Source organism: Solanum verrucosum, unplaced genomic scaffold, assembly GCF_900185275.1.
Source record: "Solanum verrucosum unplaced genomic scaffold, falcon-dt-bn FXZP01000138.1, whole genome shotgun sequence".
Classification (NCBI taxonomy): domain Eukaryota; kingdom Viridiplantae; phylum Streptophyta; class Magnoliopsida; order Solanales; family Solanaceae; genus Solanum; species Solanum verrucosum.
This window is the reverse complement of record NW_026020134.1, coordinates 88924-99422: the sequence shown is the minus strand read 5'-3', so window position 1 is coordinate 99422 and position 10499 is coordinate 88924. Positions and strand designations below refer to the sequence as shown.

The window sequence follows — 10499 nt, the reverse complement described above, 5'->3', positions numbered from 1 at the left end:
GTTGCTGAAAGATCGGAGATTTCTTGATGCAAACATATGCTTGGTTTTATTTTTCTTTACATACTATTATCCAATTTCTGCCAAAACGCATGCAATAATTCTCTTCTTCTCGACTCTATTGGTAATGTATTGTTTTCTCTTTCACTTCTTATTCGAGTTTTAATTTCAACCAATAAACTACAATATTGTATTTGTCCTGCTATTGGCAAACAAATCTAACGAGTGATTATTATATCAAATCCCATTTTTTGCTGTTGGATTTTTATCCCTATTAGCGAGCTCTATGATCAACACAAAGACCCATTAATCTTCCAAAAAGTTTATGGGTTTTTGTGGACTATCGAAATTGATCTCTATTTACACCCTGGTATACATTTTCGTTTCTTAATTCTCTTTGTTAATCGATTCTTGTTATTTCAATATGAAAATCTTTTAATATTGTTTGCAGGAATTCTACAATTGATTTTTCAAGGTGGGATTTTTATTCTTTGTCTTGATCTAAAGGGAATTGATCAAAGTTTATATATTTTTGAAAAGAACTAGGTGGGTATAGTGAAGAAAAATTAGATATTCAGATCCCATTTCTGAGAAAGTTGCTTCATTTTAGGTATTGGGTTGTTAAGATTGGAGTTAAAATGAGGAAAGTTGTAATCTTTCCTATTAAAGTGTGTTATAGGACAGTTTGGAATCATCCATTCCTTGTGGGTATGTTGTGTTTCTTGGCATTTCTATACAAATCATTTCCTTTTGTGTTTTCAATCTTGGTGTCTGTTTCCCCTATTCTTGTCTGCACTACTGCACTGCTTGGAACTTTACTAAGTTATGCTCAGCCTAATATACCTGAATTTGAATGGGAAGAAAACACAACTGATCATATAATGCCTTTGGAAACACGAGATGTTATTCCTGTTGAGAGTGATAATAGTTACTTCACCGAGAGATATAGTGATCAAGAAAGGGATAAAGTAGACCAATCAACGCGTAGTGAGGTTCATAGGGGTAAAAGATTTGGTGATCATTCTGCTCTAATTGGTGGAGTTTCTGGGCAAGTGGCAAGGGAGTTTTATGAGCATAAGAATGAAGACAAATTTAGTGATGCTGAACTTATGGAGAACCAGTATTCTCCCACTTCAAAGGTTGATGATGAGAGCGTTGAGTTTGATAATGACAAATCAGTTGATTCCTTTGATTCTAGGAGGGTTAATCTTGATTCTCCTCTTGGTTCACCTTGGAAACATAGGGAGGAGGCCTTATATTCAGGGTCTGATGGAGCAGAGAGCTCCTCTCCGGATGCTTCAATAGCTGATATTATGCCAATGCTTGATGAGCTCCATCCACTTTTAGATGAAGACAATCCTCAACTTGTCGGTTTGTCACATGATGTATCTCATGTCCATTCAGAAAGTTCTACCAAGTCCTCCGAGAGTGATGATGATGTTTCTGAAGACCAGGAAGAAGTAGAAGTTGCAGATGATGAAGAAGAAGAAGAAGAGGAAACACGAGATACGGAAGGTCTAAAGTCTGCTATTACATGGACGGAGGAGGATCAGAGAAATCTGATGGACTTGGGAACCTCCGAGCTAGAAAGGAATCAACGATTGGAGAGTCTTATTGCAAGGAGAAGATCACGAAATAACATGAGTTTTACAGATGAAAAGAGTTTAATAGACTTGGTAACTGCTGATTTCATGCCTCCCATTTCAACAGCAAGACAGAACCCTTTTGATCTTCCTAATGATAACTATAGCCCTGGACTCCCTCCTATCCCTGGATCTGCTCCATCTATTTTGTTACCAAGGTGTAGGCGGAACCCATTTGATCTTCCTTATGACCCAAGTGAAGAAAAATCCGATCTTACAGGAGACACTTTCGAACAAGAGATTATCACATCTCAACCAAAAGAGACATTTTTTAGGAGGCATGAAAGTTTTAATGTTGGGCCCTCAATCTTTGGGTTGAACAAGAAAGATACACGTTTTAGACCTTATTTTGTTCCTGATGTGATGGCTGCTGAAGGAACAAGTTATTCACCATTTCAAAGGCAAGGGCACCCCAACGATCTCAGTGATTCCAAAGTAAGTTCTGTTCTTGAAACAGAGTCACAGGGCTCAATTGAAGATCTTGAATACAAGAACCTCACTGAAGAAGATGTAGAAGACAAGAACCTAAATGAAGAACTGGAAGACAAAAACCTCACAGATGAACATATCTTCAAGGAGCCAGAGCTGATATCCAAGATAGAGCATGCTACCGAGGATATTGGGCATGGAAGCCAATCCTCCGAAGAAGTAGAATGTTTGGTCTTAGGTGCATCTGATAAAAGAGATATTGAACTCAATGACACTGATGTTAAACTAGTAAATATGGAAAATCATCATGAAGTGGTACCAATTGTGTTCCATGAAGAAAAAACAGTCATTTCCATGAAACTTAATCCATCTAAAATTTGTTCAAAGTCAGCAACTTCTGAACAAAAATGTAGTAGTCAGTCAAGTTCTTCGTCGTCATTAGAAGTAGGTGAAAGGATCTTTCCTGACAAAGTAGTAGTGAGATTAAGTTCAGAGGAAGCGATGTGTCATGTTGAAACCATCTCTAAGAATCCTTCACCGAATATGTCAGATTTGAACATCACAAGGAGTTCAGTGGAGGAGACTTCACATTTGGAACCAATTTATGATGCCAGTCCTCCTTCCATTAAGAAAAATACTTCTTCCTCCTCAATTGCTTCAGATCTGCTTCTAGAATCTGAAACGGAGATGGAAAATAATCAAGACACTGAGAAGTCCATTTCACAAATATTTTCATCAGCAGATTCCCAAGAATTGAGGCTGAGGGAGGCTATAACTGACAAAAATGAGCTTCATGTCGCAAAGTTGGAGATATCAAAACATGATGAAGTCTTTGGCAGTGCAAGTGCTCCTCCAGTGCTTGTAGCAGATAGTCAGGCATCTAGTGATTCGAAATCGCCTACAAAAGTAAGTAATTAGTACTATTCCCTATTCAATACTATAAATTGCAAAAGCTTTTATCATGCATATTATTTAATCCTTTTATAAGATGAAGAGAGTTATCATGCATATCCTTTTACAGATGAACAAAGTTATCATGCATATTCTTTAATCTCTATCTGGACTAAATATACAAAGATCTTAGCTTTTATCAAGTTTTAATAAACCTTATTTTGCTTTTCTCTTTAAAATTGTTTCTTTATTTGAGATAATTGAAAATTGATATTTATAAATCTTTTTTTAATTCTCAATTACTTAATCCAATTATGTTTAATTGCATATGATGATAAAAAACCAAACACTAAGTTGGATTTGAAGTGATGCAATATAGGCCAAAAAAATTGTTGGAAACAAATCGTTTTTCAATTTAACCAAATATATTGTTGTCTAGATTATACATCTCACATTCTTTGAATCCCAACCTTACTATTCATCCAACCCTACTATTCAAATTATGATTCTTTCCTTGCTCTCAAAGTTAGGGTTGAAAAATGAGAGTTATCAATATAGTTCAACTTGTGCTATGTCTTTGCATTTATTTGGATCTTAAATGAGTCTAAGTGAATCTAATTTTGATATACAGGAGGCACCTGTTTCAATGGAGAAAGAAAGGACCACGGAAAGTTTAAATATGTCAAAAGATCAAGAAGTTCCTCCTGAGTCTTTTCTGAAGCCATCTAATGCTAAGATGGCAACTGAAGAATCAGAGAGTTCGAAAAATGGACCAGTTCATAAGGTATCAAGTTTGAAAGACCATGAGATGGGACTACCACTTCTTGAACCAAGACCAACTAGAGACATTGATTTGATTAATAAGCAGACCCTTGAAGAGAATGTTAACAGACACGTCCTTCATGATTCAATTGATGGTGATGTGCATGTTAGAGAATCCAAAGAAAATGAACATTCACAGGATGTGGGGACAGACTCAGCTATGAAACAAGTCATGAAAAATGACATAGATAAACCAAACACGAGCCTTCAACAAGAATTAAAAACCGAATCAAGTCTCCAAAAAATTGTTGTATCTGAAAGAAGTGAAGCTGATGCAGGCAAAATAGATCAGAAAGTTGTAAAACAAGAAGATAAGGTAACTACCACCTAAAAGCCAAATCATGCAGTTGAGTTGCCTCAAGAGACATGTGTACGGAGTTTCTGGTGGTGTTATAGGCAAGAAAGAAAACCACACAATTCAGGCTCAAGTTCAAGTTCCAGTGACTTCAAAAGAAAATGTGGATAGCTAGAAAATTGAAAGAACATGAGGTATCTTTCGGGTTTCTTTTTCGAAACAATTTTTTTCTTTGTTAGTAGATGAATGAATTAATAGATGTTCAAGTTGGTTTCGTTCATGTTTAGGATATGGGCAGTTAGTATTCTTTTTTTCTTACTTGGTTGTGCATTTGTCAGAGCACCGAGTGAACTGCTTATTCTTCAAGAATAACTTGTATTTGATTTCTTGAAGAATTTTTCTTAGCAGTTGTGGATGTACTTTTGACATGTAAGACCTGCATACATCCTTTCCCTTTCAGACTCCAATTGTGGAATTATGTTGTTGGGTGTAAAGGCTCTCACTGGAACTGAAACTCTATCTTGGTCACTTGCTCCCAGAGCCTAAATCTGTAAATTCAGCTGCTAGTGAAATTGTTGCTTGACACCATCTACACCTACAGTGCCAAGGATTGATTGTCTATTGTCACCAAAATTGCCATATTTTCAACACACAACATAAATACAAATATAAAATTTCGACATGTATTAGATTCTTGAACGTAGTAGAACGAGTTTATTGCAAAGAACCTTATATGTTGAAAAGTTGAACCCTTAGATGTTTAAATTTTGGATCAAGAGACATGAACTACATATTTTCCATACACAATATAACATACAACATACAAACATTAATGATTCAACTAAGAATGTCATGTTACACAATATAACTTTAAAATCATATGCCTAATCTTATTTAAATTACTTATTAAAATATGATGGACAAATTAAATAATAGATTCAACTAAGGACGAAAGCGTCAATGCATTGTCAGCATAAAGCAAAATGCCACTTACAAAATCACATTTTTCCTAATGGAAGAAAGATAGAAAAAGGAACAAATCCAATCTCACCTTTTTTCTTTTAGAGCCACTACAAGTATATATATACAACAAATATAGACTTACTATCAAATGACATTTTGACATGTCATCGGTGCCGTACATGTTTGGTTGAATAAGTGGCAAATGTCTAAATGAAACAGTCAATCCTATTACAAGTGTTTAAATGATATAAGTCGTAGTTAAAGAATGAGCTAGTAATGATATATGTATTCACCAGAACCCTTTCAACGAAAAATTATATTGTTATACATGATTAAAACTTGTCAACTTTACATAATTTTATAAAGAACACAATAGGTACTTTTATTTATTAGCTAAAGTCAGTTTAACAACCATAATTTTGTTAAAATAAATTAAAATTGGGAGGTAGTAGTATTTTATCCATTTTTTTTAATGAGATGAGAATAAGGGGGATGAGGCTCCTCTCCATTACTCATTCTCTCCATTTTCTCAAGTTCCTACTCGAATGGAAGCCATGTGTCATGATTAAAAAATTAAAGGTTGAGATTTAATTACCTAAATTAAAGTCTTAACCATGATTAAAATAACAAATAATTTCTTTATTTTCTTTTTAAAAATATCAAATCCATATTTCTAGCTAAACATTATCTCAGAAGTCATTTTAAAAAATCACTATTTTCCATTTGATGCAAGCTCTTCTTCTTTCTTTAAAAAAAAATATTTTTTTCTTGTCCTCTTTTTTGGTCATGTAGGAGTTCTTTAATTCTTTTTCCTATTCTTCTTTACATTTCCATCAAACATTAGAGAAATAGTCATCTAATGCTTAGGCCTTACGGAAAAATCGTTAGAAAACTAATCAACTTATAACGTTAAAATATAAAAAGAATATTTACAATTTTTTCTTTTTAAAAAAAAGAATGGATGATGTGAGTTTTTTTTTCTTTCAATAACTCAACCGCAAAAAAAAAAAAATTTAGAACAAAATAGAAAAAGATTTTTTCGTAACAAAAAAAGAATAAAATATTTTTAAAAAAGAGAGAAATTTTAGATATATTTATGAATTGAGATCATTTTTAGCTAGAATTATGAGATTGACATTAATTAGGAAATATTATAAAGAAAATATTTGTTATTCTAATCATGGTTAGGACCTTGATTTAGGTAACTAAATCTCAACCTTTTATTTTTAATTATGACATATGGCTTTCATTCAAGTAGGAACTTGGGGAAATGGAGAGGAGCCTCATCCCGTTCAGTTTTACTTGTTCGGTTTTTTTTTTTTTTCACTTTACTAATTATAAAGATGTAAAATTATACATCAATTAATATGAATATTGTGATTAAATATTCATATTAATTACTCTCTCCATCCCAAGCAAATTTCAGATTTCAAGATTCAAACAACTTTATGTTTGATTGTAAATTTTGAATTGTCAATTATTGTAACTTATAATACTTTTATGTAATTTAAAAATATATAAATTTCAATTTTAAAAGAATGAAGATTTCATGCGCAATTTTCCAGGCAAACTTAAATTGTTTGACTCTCCAAAAATGAAAAGTGTCATATAAATTAGAATTAAAAAAATATTATTTATTAAAGAATATGTAAAATTCAAAATAGATAAATAAAAGTCTAACATATGAAATAACTAATGTGATTTGGTCAAAACTTCTATACAGTAACATTGTAACTAAGGGAATAATTAATATGATTTGGTCAGATTTCTATAACGTAATATTAATTGTAACTTAACTTTTGTTTAGAAAACAAATGAATACTTTAAGCACCTGTTAAATATGAAAGTGCTTCTAGACTCTAGTACCAAGTCATGTTGATATTTTGAAAATGCATTTTGGGATTAAATAATTAATATTTGTAAGAAAAAAAGTAAAAATAAAAATAATAATAAGTTGAAGCAAGAATCTTAACTTGACATCATAAGTATCTTCATTATAATTGAAATTAGAGGTGCGTGACTAAATCTATAAATTGGTCGAGTTAGTTTATAAGTATTTTTGGCTTTTTATGCGTACACATTCTCTCAGATCCATATTAAGTAAATTATTGGGATATGTCACATGCATATACCCCTTAAAAAAATATTTAAAGATATAAAGCAAATGCTAGTTTTCACTGCTATTTTTTTTTTTTTTCAAATTATTCTCTTAAAAAATGTTAAGTAATTAAGAATTTCATTAAAATAAAAGGTAAACATAAAAAAAGGTCTGGCAATTCGCTTAATATGAACTAGATAAAGTATTTGATAAACATAAAAGTTTGTATAAATCAAAATTAGCTAAAAGTAAAAAAAAAATGATTACTCTTTTAAACTATGATTTTATAGATTATAAGCATTTTAAGTTGACCAAACATAATTAACTAATTGTAATTTCTGAAATATTCTCCCTAAAACATAATTAATTAACTTGTTATTGTCTGTCTATTTTATATCCAAACCGAATCTTTTTTAAGAAATTATATATTATTTTCAATTTTAACTTCACCGAGTAAGGTCGCGATATCTCTAAACCCCTAAAATATAATAATGTGCAACGACTAATTAAAAGCACGTAATCAGACGGTCAACATAATCGTTTATCACGAGGTAACCGATGTTGTTTGTGCATCGTTTCAATTTGTATGACATATTTTAACTTGACATAAAATTTTAAAAAATAAAAAATAATATTTGAATCTAGTAATATAAATGCCAAAATTTATTTTAATATTGTGGTCTTAAACATGTTACTATAGGAAGTGCTAAATGGCCAGAAAATTTGGCCAGAATTTGGCTAGAAAATTAAAAAAACTATAATATTTTTTTTATTTTAAAATAAACTGATCTTTTTTTCATTTTTTAGTTAAAAGGTACTAAAGTTTAAGGGGTAAAAATATTTAAAAAGGTAAAATAACATAGATAAAATATCATTCTAGCCAAATTTTCTGGCCAAAAAGATTTTTCCTATGTATATATATAATCTTTGATTTGTTTGAGTCGCGGGTTCTTGAGATCATCTTCTCTACCTCGGAAGGACAATGATAAAAACTACATACACTTTGTCTTTCCGAGATCCCACTTTATGAGATGTGATCTCAATCCCATTGGTTTACAAGTACCAAAGGGAATTTGATGCTCTCTCTTTTGTTATTAATTAGTGGAGCAGTAGGCATGTATATCTACCTATAAATTATTATATTAATTTGATCTAAGATTAAACATATTGCCCACAATCCCATTAAAATTTTCACTATTAATAAAAGTGTATAACTATAGTCTATACAAAAGATAAGCGGCAGAGTTGTTGCAAAAAAAAACAAAATGGAGTTCCCAATTTCCCATTAGTAGCTGATAATTCATTGTATCATGCCATAAATTAAACCTTTGCATTTATAATAGAGTAATTAGTCAAGGAAAAATTGGAAGGGTAATTAAACAATGGGCATGGGTGACAAAGTGTCAAAGAGTTGATTTACACGTTTGAAATTAACTTTATTAGTATATTATATGTGCACTAATTTCAATATAATTAAAACTTAAATTTAATGTAAATTTTGTTTGTTATATCAAACTATTTGACTCTTTTTTTTATATTATTATAGGAAAAGGCGTGTTTTTAGTTAAATATTCGTTTGGTTTGTACGTGAAGATTATTTTACATTGTCAATCAATAAAAATTATATAAGATATCAAAAAATATTATTCCCTTGTTTTATGTGATATAAGGGGGTTTATTATAAATTCTTATTTTCATATCTGTCACATACTGAATTATGTTACCCAACTTACACTCCAAATATTTTTATATTTAGCATGTTCAATATGAATCCTTAATTAGTTAATCATAACTACGAATAAAATATAATAAAAGAAATACTTTTTTGACTATTAACATATTAAATGTATCACATGAAATGAAATATAGAAAAAATATATTTTTTATATTTATAAACTTTAAATTATGAATCCAGCTCGCCTAAAGCAATATGGTATTTTGAGAGAGGTGTCATTAATTACATAATCGTTGCGCCGCTAATTATGATAATGTTTGGCCGACGTGAACTTGCCACTATTTGATGCCTTTTTGTAGTTCCATTCATCTACTTTGATGGGCCCTCTCCCAATTGAAATAGCAAGAAAAGAAAATTAAACTACTAATTTATAATAATATTATTATTAAAATTGAAATTTGCTGTGATTTGCAATAATTGATTTTAGCTAAATATGATAGATCTATAGGTTTGGGCATCGAACCTTAAGCCAAGATCTAACAAAGCAAATTAAAATATCAAGTTGAGTTGAATTCAGATGAAATTGAAAGCGAATTAAATTTACTAATTTATATTTTTAAATTCTAATTGCACTCAGATGGAATTGAATTACAAACATTGTTAGTTTAAATTTAAATTAAGAATCCAAGTTCAAACAAGATTAACTTAATGATGAACATATAATAGAACAGTCGAGCGAAAAAAAATAAGAAGAATTTTAAAAAAAATGTAAAGTATTAAACTTTTTAAAATTTTGGAATTCTTAAAATTAAAATGTTAATTTTATTCCGTTGCACCCATAAAGTAGTATTAATTAATGCTGTGTATTAAAGTTACATTAAATTAATTAAATAGGTAAACAAATAAAATTTATTAAAAAAATATTATTGTATTTATTCAGAAACAGAGTTTAATTTATTTAATAAAATGGCCGATGGCTAAAATTTTTTATTTTTTTTAGAAAAAGAAGTTCAATGGATGAATTTTAGTTTTGAATTATTAAACATTTTTCAAAATGAACATTCAATCATTTCTTTCTTTTTCGTTGATCATGACAACTGAAACGATATGAAAAATCATGTTTTGTAAAGTTGAAGGGCCGGTGGGGCCCATTTTGGAAAGTTAGACTGATCAAATGTCTTCATTCAAGCGATAGTACATAAAAAGAATGAAACGAAGTGAGAGATCAACGGATAAGAAAAAAAGTCGAGTCGATCAGCTTGATGGTAGTAAAAAACAAAATAGTATTAGAATTTAATCTTAAAAGAAATGATATTACGTATACAATGACTGATCAAATGACTAGAGTAGCTCAACTTGAGTTGAACTGAGTTGGTTCAACTAAACTCGAGTTTTAACCAAGTTGAGTTGAGCCGAGCCAAACTCTAACCAAAACCAAGTGAGTCAAGCTAAAATATAGCCTTACTGATCAATCCTCAGCTTGTTGACCAGCTCATCGACCATAAAAACACATAATTTGTAAACAATTAATACCTAACCACATGCTATTTTCTTGTTTATTTTTACTTATCTACTATATTAAAAATAGATTTTTATTTTATCAATAAATATAATAATTATTTCTTCTATTTTACTTAAAACATTAATTACTCCTTTCAAAATTCATAAAATCTCTTTCAAAACTAT

General features: G+C 30.4%; 1 protein-coding gene and 1 pseudogene across 2 annotated transcripts in view; one reads left to right on the top strand and one right to left on the bottom strand.

Annotated features, from left to right (window-relative positions):
- LOC125827363 (tubulin beta-2 chain) overlaps window positions 1–10499 on the bottom strand; it is a 461890-nt gene that overhangs the window by 435195 nt on the left and 16196 nt on the right. The gene's annotated exons all lie outside the window — the stretch shown is intronic.
- LOC125827426 (uncharacterized) lies at window positions 464–4267 on the top strand (annotated as a pseudogene).